We start from the raw sequence: 13,676 nt of genomic DNA on the forward strand, positions 1-13,676 counted from the left end.
GTAGAGATTCGGGACAAAAAGGGGGCCGAAAATGTGGTTGCGGATCATCTATCCCGGTTAGAGAACGTGCAAGATAATGACGATGGGGTCCCAATTTGTGATGAGTTAAAAGATGATGTGCTTTACTTGTTGGCCGAGAAAGATCTTCCTTGGTTTGCGGATTTGGTGAACTATTTGGCTTGTGGGGAGTTTCCTCCAAATGCTTCAAGGAACCAGAAGAAGAAGTTGAAAAGGGAAGCAAGGCATTACATATGGGATGATCCGATCCTTTTCAAAAGAGGAGTAGATGGTTTACTCCGTAGATGTGTGCCAAATGATGAAGTGAAGAGTGTTTTGAAGATGTGCCACTCCGATCCTTGTGGAGGGCACATGGGTGCCAACAAAACAGCCTTGAAAGTACTACAAAGCGGGTTATGGTGGCCTCATATCTTCAAAGATTCATGGGGTTTTGTGAAAACATGTGACTCTTGCCAAAGAACCGGTAATGTTTCGAAGAGAAATGAAATGCCTCAACAACCGATTCTTGAACTTGAGGTGTTTGATGTGTGGGGCATTGATTTCATGGGACCTTTTCCCTCATCTAATGGAAATCAATACATCCTTGTGGCGGTTGATTATGTTTCTAAATGGGTTGAAGCCATTGCCTCCCCAACTAATGACCACAAGGTAGTGATGAAGATGTTCAAAAAGGTGATATTTCCAAGATTTGGGATCCCTAGAGCGGTGGTGAGTGACAATGGTTCACATTTTGTTCATAATGCTTTTCAAAAGATGCTAAGAAAGCACGGGGTCCACCAAAGATTCGGCCTTACCTATCATCCACAAACAAGTGGACAAGCGGAAGTGTCTAACCGTCAAATAAAGCTAATCCTCGAGAAGACGGTTGCTAAGAACAGGAAGGATTGGTCAGAAAAGCTTGATGACGCTCTATGGGCATATAGAACGGCGTACAAGACCCCAATAGGCACAACTCCATATCGTCTAGTGTATGGAAAATCTTGTCATCTACCGGTGGAGCTTGAGCAACGGACCCAATGGGCGACCAAGAAGATTAATTTCGACTTGGCTAGCGCGAGAGAGCAAAGATGGCTTGATTTGCATGAGCTTGAAGAGCTAAGGTTGGAAGACTATGAGTGTGCTAGCAACTATAAGAATCGCACTAAGGATTGCCACGACCGGAACATTGAAAAGAAAGCATTTCTAAAAGGCGATAAGGTACTCCTCTACAATTCTAGGATGAAATTGTTTCCCAGGAAACTTTTATCAAGGTGGAGTGGACCCTTTGTTGTCAAGGAACTGTTTCCTCATGGAGCTGTGGAAGTTTGGGATATGGACGGCAAGAGATCTTTCAAGGTGAATGGGCATCGCCTCAAGCTTTACTACGAGGGTGCTCATGTGGGTGTTTTAGAATCAACTCAATGTAATCTTACCTCCTGAGTGTGGAGGTTGTCAAGCTATTGACGTTAAAGAAGCGCTTCCGGGAGGCAACCCGAGTAAAAAAAAAAAAAGAAAAAAAAAAGAGAGAGTCAAGAAAATAAAAGGAGTGAAAAATAAAACAATGAATGAGAGAAGAAAAGAATATGAGTGTTGGGAATATCTGATTTTGGCCAATATTGTTGAATTGTGTTCTTGTGGTTTTGATATAGGTACTTGAAGCAAAAAGAGCCGAAGAAAACAAAACAGGAAGCTGTCACCAGCTAGGAGTGGGCGCTCCAACACAACTGCAAGCCCGCTCCAAGCTCAATGTACGAAACAGTAGGCTTCAAGACTGGTAGGAGCGGGCGCTCCAACTCAACTGCACGCCCGCTCCTGTCTGGGTTAGCAAACAGGTTTCCAACATAGCACTAGAGCGGGCGCTCCACTATCATTGCACGCCCGCTCCTGTCAAATGCCGTAGCCAAAATTGATTTCAGGAGCGGGCGCTCCAACTCAACTGCACGCCCGCTCCTGTATGGGTTAGCAAACAGGTTTCCAACATAGCATTAGAGCGGGCGCTCCACTATCATTGCACGCCCGCTCCTGTCAAATGTCGTAGCCAAAATTGATTTCAGGAGCGGGCGCTCCAACTCACCTGCACGCCCGCTCCTTGCTGGGTCAGAAAGTCAGATTCTCAACTTCGGCTTGGAGCGGGCGCTCCAACATCTCTGCACGCCCGCTCCAACACGGTTTTAAAACAGGCAGAATCTCTGTCTCAGTTAGAAGCGGGCGCTCCTACCCTTCTGCACGCCCGCTCCTACCTGTCCGGGTAAAAAAAAAAAGAGGAACTTATCTCTCTTTTAATCACTTTACCCATCATTTCTCACCTCTCATTCAAACATTCATACTCTCTCTCCTCCTTCCCATCTACTTCCCTCTCTAAAAACCTCATATTCTCCAACTTCTCTCTTCATTTTCATTATCAAAACTCAACTTTCTTCAACCGAAATTCACAAATTCTTAATCTACATCAAATTCTCTCTCCAAAAACCATAATTTCATAAAAATTTGGGCAAAAATTTCGAAGACCCACAAGTGGGAATTGAAGAAAATCAATAGGGAAAGGGGCAAGCTTGCTAGTAAAGGAGGAATTTGAGGAAATTGGAGGATTTTAGAGTATTTTCATACTCAAAGTGGTATAATTTTCTTCCTTACTTCACTTTCCCTCTTAAACCTAAGGGTTTTTCTTCAATATTTCTCTCAATTTGTTTATTTCATGATTGTTGTGTAATTAGTTTCATGATTAGGTGATTTAAACAAATTTTCTTGCCTTTGATAATTAAATTGTTGGTTTTTGTGGATAATTGTGGAGTAAGGGAATGGCTTGTGCATGAAAAATTAATTATAATTTGTGAATTTTTGTGTGAGAATTGTTGTGTTAAGATTGTTGGTTGGTTGTGTGGAATTATTATTGAATTATGAGCAGGTACCTTGGTTTAATTTGGGGGATTTGAAGTTAAGGAGGTTGTGTTTGTTGAATTTTGGTGCTTGTGTGAGGAGTTTTGAGTGAACCCTTTTTACTCCTTTTTCCAAATTTTGTCAAGATGGTGCTAAGATTATTTGGAGGTGCGGGAGGAAAGAAAAGAAATACTTCCAGTATCCAAATATCCGAAAACCAAAACCAAAACCAAACTCAAAACCAAGACAATGCTCCTCCTCCCATTAGAATCCCCGAAAAATTTAAAAAGTATCACTCCGAGCTTTCAAAACGAAAAATCCTTCCAACAAGATTTTACGACCAATCAACTTGCCATCTTTTAGGGATAGATGAAGGAATTCGGCGAGTGGCCGATAATTTCGAATGGTTAAACTACCTCAAGAAGAGGGAGCTAACCTACGAATCGATCACTCTCGAGTTCCTTTCAACCTTAACCATGCGCCGAATCAATGGTGAGGGAGAGCCTCTTGAGTGCGAAATTAAGTTTAGACTTTTCAATCAAGAAAAGACTCTAACCTTAACTCGCCTCAATGAAATATTTGAGTGGCCCGTGTATAATCAAATAGACAACCCCGATAGTTTCTACCTTTCTAGCTACGAAGAGCAAAATTGGTGGAATACTATCGCGGAGTATCCTAATTTCACCACCCGGTCTAGCCACGCTAGCCACATTGTCCACCCCGTACTCCGTATATTCATGAGAATTATGGGGTACGCTTGTTTCTCGAAACAAGATCTCGGGAAGCTAACAAAAGAGGAGATCAAATGCCTCTTTATAGCTTCCCGATTTGAGGGGGACCTTGAGGGTAATGTGAACATGGGATACTTGTTTATCCAAAGGTGCCTTGAGATTAAGAGAAGTTCGGAGTTTAGAGGGGAGATAAAATGTGGTGGCATGATCACAATAATTGGCAAGGCTTTGGGTTTCGCTAATTGGGTTGAGCAATTAACCCCGGTGAACGGGTCCAATGTCCTTGACCTTGCCGGACTTTCCTCAATGCAAATGCTTGTGGAGATCCGTGGCAATGTCACCACATACTCTTGGTTGGTCAAGGGTAAGCACCGTTGCTTTCTCCTCAATGCGGCGGTAATGAACACCGTGGGGAACACTTGGCAAGTGCCAATTGAGCCACTCCCCGCGAATGTTCCCAACCCTGACCAACCATCTCAACCTCGTCGCCATAGTATTTCTACCGCTCCTAGGTTTTTCGGCGGCTCCTCTTCTTCTTCTTCTTCCTCCTTCGACCTTGAATCGGCTTTTCACCGCCTAAATCTTTCCAACCAAAGAATCCTCCAAGAAAATGAATATCAAAGTTATGTGTCTCAAATGACATATCAAAGCCAAGTTGAGAGGGGAGACTTTCTCCCCTATGTCAACTATCCTAACCGCCCCGTTCAAGAGGGGCCGGTTGCGGGTTGGAACAACAACCAACCCACCTACTCTTATTGGCAAGGACCTCGTAGCTCCATTTCGGAGCTACGATCCTTTCCTCCCTACGATTATACACAACCCGGGGGTTGTGATTTTAGGGGGGACCCTTCTTATTACCACGTCCCCGAGACATGTGGTAATATGACTCCCGAGGAAATCGATAACCACCCCTTAAGGGGATACTTCGGGTTTCCACCCGGGTATGATGGTGGGTGGGGCACTAGTAATGCACCGGACTACGGTCACTATCGTAGTAGCCCCAACTATGATCTTCCTCCATTCATGGATCAACCTTCCTTTTCCGGCGATGTAGACCTCAACTATAACTACATGCCATCACCGCCTAGGGAGGATGATCGGGAGTAGCCTTTAGACATTTGTTTTTACCGTTCCCTTCTCTTCTTTTCCCATCATGTGTAACACCGAGGCCGGTGTCGAGTTCTGGCTTGGGGGGGGAGATGTTTCTCATTGTGTCCATCTATCGTGGGAACGGTAATCAAATGTCTAGCTTGGGGGAAGTCTTGGGGTCTTTGTGTCTAGGGTAGTTTTCGGTTTTGATAGGAAATGTGCTTTCTTGTGATGCCTTTTGTGCTATGTATGGAGAAATTTGAGATTGTATGTGGAATGTTTGGCATGAAAGGCTTAGTCTAGCCTTTGGGACTTGTGGTAGGATTCATAAGGTACTATGTTCTAGTTTGCATGCCTATATTAGGTTGGTTGTTACCCTTTTCACGTTTTTATGGCATGCCTAGGCTAGAAAAATTGCATATTGATGTTTTTGTCTCACTTCTCTTTATGAGTGTGCTATTTGGAGCATCTTATCTATGGCTTTGATATGATCATGCTTTGGTTGGTTTGATTGTTGGTTGGTATCATGGTTGATTGGCATTGTTCTTGGTCTTGCTTGATGATGAATTTTGATGATGATTTCCCTTAATATCCAAATTTCTTTTTCTTATCCTCTAACCCCTCTAACATCCAGATTCCCTAATATCCAAATTCCCTAATATCCAAATCCCTAATATCCAAATTCTTTAATTAGTTTCTCTTTCCCCCATTTTCAACCTTTTTCCAAAAAAAAAAAAAAAAAAAAAAAAGAGAAAAAAAAGGGGATTTTGTTTGCCTTTGATCGGTTTGCAATGATGATATTGAATTGTATGTGGTGGATGTTTGTTTTCTTTTCGTAATAAAACTTCGAGCATGGTTTAGATGCCCTTGGTGGAACATAGAATTGGTTAGTTTAGGCTAGTGTGAGAATAACTTTCCCGAATGTGCGAAACTTAAAGTCTAGGTTTGTGGTAAGATGGAGTCGCCCATATCAAAGGAATTTGAACCCCGAAAGGTAGTAATTGATCCCACATTGTTCCCAAAAGTGAGGTTGTAATAATTTTTTTCAAGCCTACTACATTTTGAATGAGTGGCGAGGATCCTCTTTGATTTAGTACCTAGATCGAGAACTTGAGTCCTGACTCCCAAGATCGCGGCCTAAACTACTCTTAGTAATATGAAGTTGTTATGTATTGTTCATTCGCACAAAGTTAAGGCATGTCATTCTTGTTTCCTTAGTTCAATCTTTAAGTTGTTATAAATAATAGTTTGTGATGTAAATGCCCAAGTTTGAAAAAAAAAAAAAGGAAAGAAGTGATGAATAGCCACCACCCTAGCGATTAAACAAGCTTGGGGGTGCGTTTTTGTTTCAAGTTTATTCATAGTTTGTATTTTGGGTCAAAGTTAGAAACCTCTTTAGGTTTGCTCTTAGTGCTATATATCTTAGCTTGACTTTAATTGCAAAGCACTTCTAGTTTTCTCTATGCCTTAACTTTGTGCCGTATTCCTTGAGTCTTGTAATGTTAGTAGAATAGTTGAAGCCATAGACGGTGGAGGGAGTTGGTTCACAAGCATATGGAGAGGGTATTTATCATTGAGATGTCGAGTGCTCTAAACCTTCTTTGGTCTATTTTTCTTTCGGCTCCTTCGAGGAGTCATGAGACATTACCATTAAGGGGAATTTGAACTTTGTGTTGGGGACGCGGTAAGATTGGTTGAATGGACCAAAGTTGAGTACATTCGGGAAGGTTAGCTAGGCCTTGGCTAGTCATGACCGTGGTTGATCTTAGGCATATACCTCATGCTCGAGTTTTATTGATTAAGGATTCTCATATCTATGCATGTGCTTTTCTTTGAGCAAATTGATCTTTGGGTTTGTTTTTGGGCAATGTGAATTGCTTGAGGACAAGCATTTGGCTAGCTTGGGGGGATTTGATAAGTGGTTTATTTGACCACTTATTGTGTAAATTTAAACCCGATTTTGCGATCATTTCCCCTCTTTCTAACCCAATTTTGAATGAAAATGTTTTGTCTCGGCTTTCCCCCCCTCTTGGTTTGTGTTTGTCCATGTTTTGCAGGTCTATGGACTCAATTAGGCAGGCTTTCGGTGCATGAATCGTATTTAAGACAAGAGGATTGAAGATTGGAGAGGGCGCTCCAGGGGAGCGGGCGTGCACCTCTCATGGAGCGGGCGCTCCTCGACTCTAGCCACATTCTGCCCAAGTTCAGGTGCTGTTAGGAGCGGGCGTGCTCCTCACCAGGAGCGGGCGCTACTCCCTTTGAAGATTGAATCTGCCCATGCTGCTGGAACAGGGAAGCGGGCGTGCATCATGTGAGGAACGGGCGCTCCTCCCTGACACTTTCAAATCTGATCCTTCATTGAAGCATTCTGGAGAGGGCGTGCAGCCGAAAGGAGAGGGCGCTCCCAGCTTAGGAGCAGGCGCTCCTCATTGTGGAGCGGGCGCTCCTCGCTGGGAATCCGTTTTCTTTTGACGGATTTCCCTATGTGTTTCGGGGAGTATAAATACTTCCCCTTTAGCTCATTTAGAGAGGGGGGTACAGTAGCCTAGTTTTCAGAAACCTCTCTTAGTTTGAAACATTCCTTAGGATTAATTTAGCTTAGTTTTCATCAAATCAAATCATTGTATTAGTGAAATTCAAGAATTATTCTCAAAGTTTGGCAATTTGTATTCAACATTTGAAGCTTCAATTAGTAATTTCTCCAACCTTCTTCCTTTTAATTTCAGATTTTATTTGGTATTTGCATGTTATTTAAATCTTCTTAGTTCTTGGTAATTTGTTATTGGATGATAGTTATTTAAATTGTTAACCACTTTTCCCCAATTATTGAAGTATTTAGAACCCTAATTCTTGATTGCATGTTGATAAACATGAGTTGTGAGTAGTCTTCTTGCTAGGGGTTGGGTGAAGCTCGACGTTTTGGGTTAACTATGCAAATGTGGGAGAAGCATTGATGTTTGTATTGCAATTAAATTGATTATATGAGATTGCTTGTTAGTTCCTCATGATAGGTTTAGCTACCCTTGACTAAGGAGCTTGATAGTATGATATGCCTAATTTGACATGGAAGTGTAAATTGAGTACGTCATTACTTATTGTAATTTGATTATGTATCATCTATTGCTAAACTAATGAGGAATCTAAGTTTAGTAGTGTGAGTTGTTTTCTAATTGCATGAGGTTGATTTTACATATAGTCCTTGCTATATCTTGTCTATTTTACTCCCCGTTTGCCTATTTGACTTGGTTGAGTGGATCTCATTCCCTAGTATCTTTAATTCATTGATTTAGAACCATAGTTTGTTTGTCTTCTTGACGAACCCCAATTCACCAATTGACTTCGAGTTAGCTTAAGTGTAAAGATCTTTGGCAATCATATCCCGTTCCTTGTGGACCGAACTCTTACTTGTCATTATGCTTGGTTTGTAAGGTGTTTGTTAATAAATGTGTTTGATTGAGTGTGGAATGTACGACCGTTCTAACGTCCATCACCCATTGATTGGGAATAAAAGTAGGTGGTTCTAATTAATTTTCAGCATGTTTTAGAAGGTTTAAAAGTGTTTTAAAGAGTGTATATATTGCTGGAAATTTAAAATGAAAAGGTATTAACGTCTCTTGGTAATTGTGGGTTGTAGGAGACTTCCAAGTGAGTGATTTCGTGTACCCGTGGCGATTTTGAGAATTATATTTGAGGTACGTACGCGTACTCGATATTATTTGCGTGTAGAAGCATGCTAGGATTTATTTTAGTTGAATCTAAATTAGTATCATGCTAGGTATTGGTTGGAATTGGTGAATTGAATTGGATTGATTGAATTGGAATAGTTTTGGTGAAATATTTGTGAAGCATGATTGGTTGAAATAATTTATTTATTGGAATTGGTGATTTTGGAATATTGTTATTGAACCATACTTTTATTATTGGCATGTTTAAAGGTTTATTTAATTAAACTAAATGTTTAATTTGGTTGGGAATATAAAAAGAGAATTTTATTATGGTTCATATAATTTTTATTGATGCTATAAGCATGAAATTGGAGCTATTAAGTTTCTTAGTATATAGGAATAAAAGGAAATGCGGTGCCCAAGAGTGTTCTAAACACCAAGGGATAGGATTTGCGGTGCTTTACGCGCTTAAGGCGTTTCAACACCAAAGTAGTTTTAAAAAAAGGGTGCAACATGTAATTAAATGTGATCACTAAATATTCAAGAATTGAATCGGAATGTTTGATTTCTTGAATGATTTATGTTGATTGATTGTGTTGTGTATTGAGAGTCATCTCCAAGTCTAAAATATGTAAACAACGTAAAGTGAAAAAGATTACGCACCAAAACTCTTGAAACGTATGATATGTCTATCTTATATGGTGATTTACTCCCGTCCCTTGGTCATATTTAGGAGTATTTCTGGCTCTACGGAGCTACTTTTATTACTAATATGCGTTTTCTAGTATTTTAGTAGCTTTGGTATTGTTTTATAGGAAATTGCAGATTTGGAGTGATTTCACGGACTTATTTGAGCTACTACGAGCATTGGATTAGGATCGCATTCATATGACCACATTCCAAAGCCCAAGACCGCATTGGAGTAATCGAACCGGTGATTAAGGGCTCGGTGAAGAAGAAGAGACCGAGGCAATGGACCGAGTCTTAAAGACCCAAAGAGGAAATGTTGATTGGGCTAAGAAATAGCCCAATTGAAGAAGTCCATGATGCCCGGGAGCTCGCCTAACCAGGGAAGCCCTCGCCCTGAGGCGCGCCCAGCCGAGCGAGGCAGATAGGAAGGAATAGCCCTCCGCCCGGAGGCGCGCCCGACCGGGCGCGAGAAGAAGTGTCCACCAGCCAAAGGCAGGCCCGCCCAAGCGAGATGGCACCCGACTAGGCGCGTGTTTCTGAGGGTCATTTAGCGATTTTTAATCTTTGTTTTAGCTTAGGATTTCTAGCTTGAGTATAAGTATGCTTTGTTAAGCGAGATACTTACTTCTTTCATTAGTTAATTTCCAGATTTCTAGTTTTAAGCTTTTGATTAATACTTTTGTTCTCTCAACTCTTTTGGTTTATGCAATTCATTATTTCCGTTTATTTTGGTAATGATTTCTTTCCCTTTTATTTTCAGTAATTTAATTGCTTTGATTAATCATGTCTTGTTTTATTGCTTTGTTTGGTTTAGATGATTTTAATATGTGTGAGTAGTTTTATTTCTAGGGTTTGTGGGGATCCATAAATAAAATGAAGGGGTAATTTATTATTGTTGATTGTCATTGCTATTGGTTTCCTATTGATTGATTTAATGCTATGCAATTAGATTTGGCCAGGTTTAATTGTATGAGTTATGCAATATTTGTTCGAGATTCGAGAGATTAGAATTGATGTTTAGGCTTAGTTTCAATAGGTTGGTTATTTTATAAATGGTTAAGTCAAGATTCGAGAGATGCGATTTAATACCGGTAGATTAATTCTGTGATTGTAATACGTAGTATAAGCCTTTTATGATCTGATTAATTGATTCATTGATGATTGATTATTGTAATTTACCCTTGAATATTAATTACTGGTGAACCTATACCCTAGGCTTTGATTGATTGATTTATCTTTAGTTTTAATTGCTTTATTTTATTTATTCTCCTTAGTTTAATTCTCTCAAAACAACTTGGTTACTTGATAGTTTAGATTATAATAATTATTTAGGAATAGAAAGACTTGTTTCCCTGTGGATTCGACCCTACTTCCCTATCCGCTTTAGCTAGAGGACTTAGGTAATTCTTTTGATTTGGTGATACGACTTTAGCCTGTCAACGTATATACCTCGAGTATGAACATATGAGGGGAGTTTATGGGGTTTTTTATTTGACCATAGCTTCTACTGGGAGTACAAGACGCTGTATTTTCCTTTTTATTATTATGCGCAAGACGTCCATCACTTTCATGTGACATCTATGCCTACCCGGTTAGCTCCCGGAGTAGTTTACCCCAATTCTTTGGGGCAGGGATTTGGTGGGAAACCTGTTCGATGCGTAATCAAATAAATAAGCAAATTAATTATCTATTGTTTGAATTGCATGTTGTGTGCTTGTAAACAGGTTCAACGAGGTAAGTTGTGTGATGCTAGGACATAAGCATGTTAGTGTGCTTCATTTATGTTTATGTACTCAGCATTGTTGATTGTGTGTTTGCATGTTTGTTTGGCCTTGTCTTTATTGGCCCTAGGACAATCCATTTCTAATGGCGAGTAGTGGGTACAAAGTAAAGAGAAACTTTTCAGGTGATGAAGCATATTCGTGATGGGCATGAGTGAAGAACGAATCTTGTTTAGTTTCTATAAAATATGATATGTTTTATTTGCTTTAATTATTATATATTTGCTTGTGAGACTAACGCAATGTTTTAAATAAGTATGTGAAGAAGCTTTTGCTTGAGCCTCATGTTGAGTAGGAGTGGGGGAGTGGTTTCGGCCAAACCTGCTCGCCAGCGCTGGGTTCCGCCTGGGGATGTTATGGTGAAGCTCAATGTGGATGGGGGCTGCTTGGAGGGATTTCTAACACCCTAGAAATTTATTTTCTTTAAAATACCTATTTTGCTCTTTTACAATACAAAATAGGAAATTCTAAGACATTACTACCACCGTGAAAACGGCTAAGGCAATTATCAAAGACACATAGTGGAAGACTCTCTTAAAACCATTCAAAACAAGTCAACTTAAAAAGTTAAACCGAATGAAAGTAAAGTCAAACAATGTCAACCTACAACTTGGAACCATTGTAGGCCCTTAATAAAACCGAGATAAAATATTTGGAAAACCTTTGCGTTAGTCTCACAAGCAAGATATATAATAATTAAAGCAACAAAACCACATCACATTCTTATGAAAACTAAATATGATTCGCTCTTTACTCATGGCCATCATGAATATGCTTCCACACCTAAAATGCTCCTCTTTACTTTGTCCATACTACTCTCCATTAGAAATGGGTCGTTGTAGGGCCAAGATAAAGACAAGGCCAAACAAACACACAACACACAATCAGCAATGCTGAGTACATAAGCGTAAACAGTACACACTAACATACTTTAATACTATCAACACGCAGTTTACCTTGCTGCACCTGTTTTCAAGCACACAACACAACCAAAAAAGAAATGGATAAATAAAATTGCTTATTTAATTTGATTACGCATCGAACGGGTTTTCCACCAAAACCCTGCCCTAAATAAGTTGAGGTAAACTACATCGGGAGCTAACCGGGTAGGCAAATGCCACATGAAGTGACTGGACGTCCTGCGTTTAATAAAATTAAAAGGAAAATACAGCGTCCTGTACTCCCAGTAGAAGTCATGGTAAGATATAAAACCCCATAACTCCCCCCATATATTCATACCCAAGGTATATACGTTCCAAGAGTTTTGGTGCGTAATCTCTTTCACTTTACGTTGTTTACATATTTTTAGACTTGGTGACGACTCTTAAACCATAACACAATTAATCATAATAAATCATTCAAGCAATCAAACATACCAATTTATTTCTTGAATAATTAGTGACCACATAATTTAATGTTGAATCCTTTTTAAACTACCTCGGTATTAAATAACACTTTAAGTGCATAAAGCACCGCAAATCCTATCCCTCGGTGTTTAGAACACCTTAAGTGCACGAAGGCACCGCAATATAATTTATCCCTGTGTACTAAGACACTTAATAGCTCAATTCCCATGCTTAAAGCATCAATAAAAATTATATGAACCACAATAAAATTCCCTTTTCATATTCCAACCAAATTAAATATTTAGTTTAATTAAACATGCTCTCAATCATGCCAATAATAAAAGTGTAGTTCATATACAACATGCCAATATAATTAATTCCAATCATTAATCCATCATAAATAATTCATACATCATAAACAATTCACCAACATCAATCCAATCAACAATTTCAACCAACACCTATCATGATACTGCCTTGGAATTAATTAAACAAAGTCTAGCATGCTTCTATACACTCAAATAATTACCGAGTACGCGAACGTACCTTGAATATGATCTCAAAATCGCCATGACTATACAAAATCACTCACTTGGAAATCTCCTACAACCCAAAATTACAAAGAGACATTAATACCTATTCAATATAAATTTCCAGCAATATATACACTCTTTGAACCACTCATAAACCCTCTAAAACAAGATGAAAATTAATTTAAAACCCTTACTTTTATTCCCAATTAATGGGTAATTAAAAATCCTTTCAAGAAACATAATTATAACCTTTATATAAAATTTCCAGCTTTATAAAAACATGTAAAATTGCTATAATTATGTTTAAAAACATCTAATTTATTAGTTTCAATTGCCTACAATCAATTTCCATCAACACACATTAATTTAGAAACCTAGGGTTTTCAATTTGGGGCTTTTTAATTCAAAAACCAAATCTGAAAATTTTATACATAATAATTATAACAAAACATCAAAAAAAATCATCTCACAACCCAAAAATAATAATTGAATCAAAGCTAGAATAATTTAAAAACAAAAGAAAAGTTTTTTTTTTAAAAACACACACATACAAGGGGGAAAAAAAGGGAGGATGGATGGCGCCACCTCCCACGGCTGCTGCTACTGGTGGCAGCCGGCCACCATGGTGGTGTATGTGTGGTGGTGTGTGAAAATTAAAAGGGGGGGGGAATTAAAGGAGAGAGAAAGAGTTTACCTTTGGGTATTCTTCACCTTGGGCAAGATCTAACTTGCTCATAAGATGGGTATTTGTACCCTCTCTCTAAAACCCTCCTAAGCTTAAATTCTATTTCTACCTTTAATGATCCCTTCTCTTGTTCAAACTAGTCCTTTGACTTTCTTTGAATACCATTGACTTTAAATTTCCTTGTATAAAATAATATGCCCCAAAGTTTCTAAATAATAAAATAAAATATTTTCAAAACAATTAATTAAATAAAAAATGGACCTTTAATTAAAATAATTCTTT

This window comes from Chenopodium quinoa, unplaced genomic scaffold (genome assembly GCF_001683475.1).
Source record: "Chenopodium quinoa cultivar QQ74 unplaced genomic scaffold, ASM168347v1, whole genome shotgun sequence".
Lineage (NCBI taxonomy): Eukaryota > Viridiplantae > Streptophyta > Magnoliopsida > Caryophyllales > Amaranthaceae > Chenopodium > Chenopodium quinoa.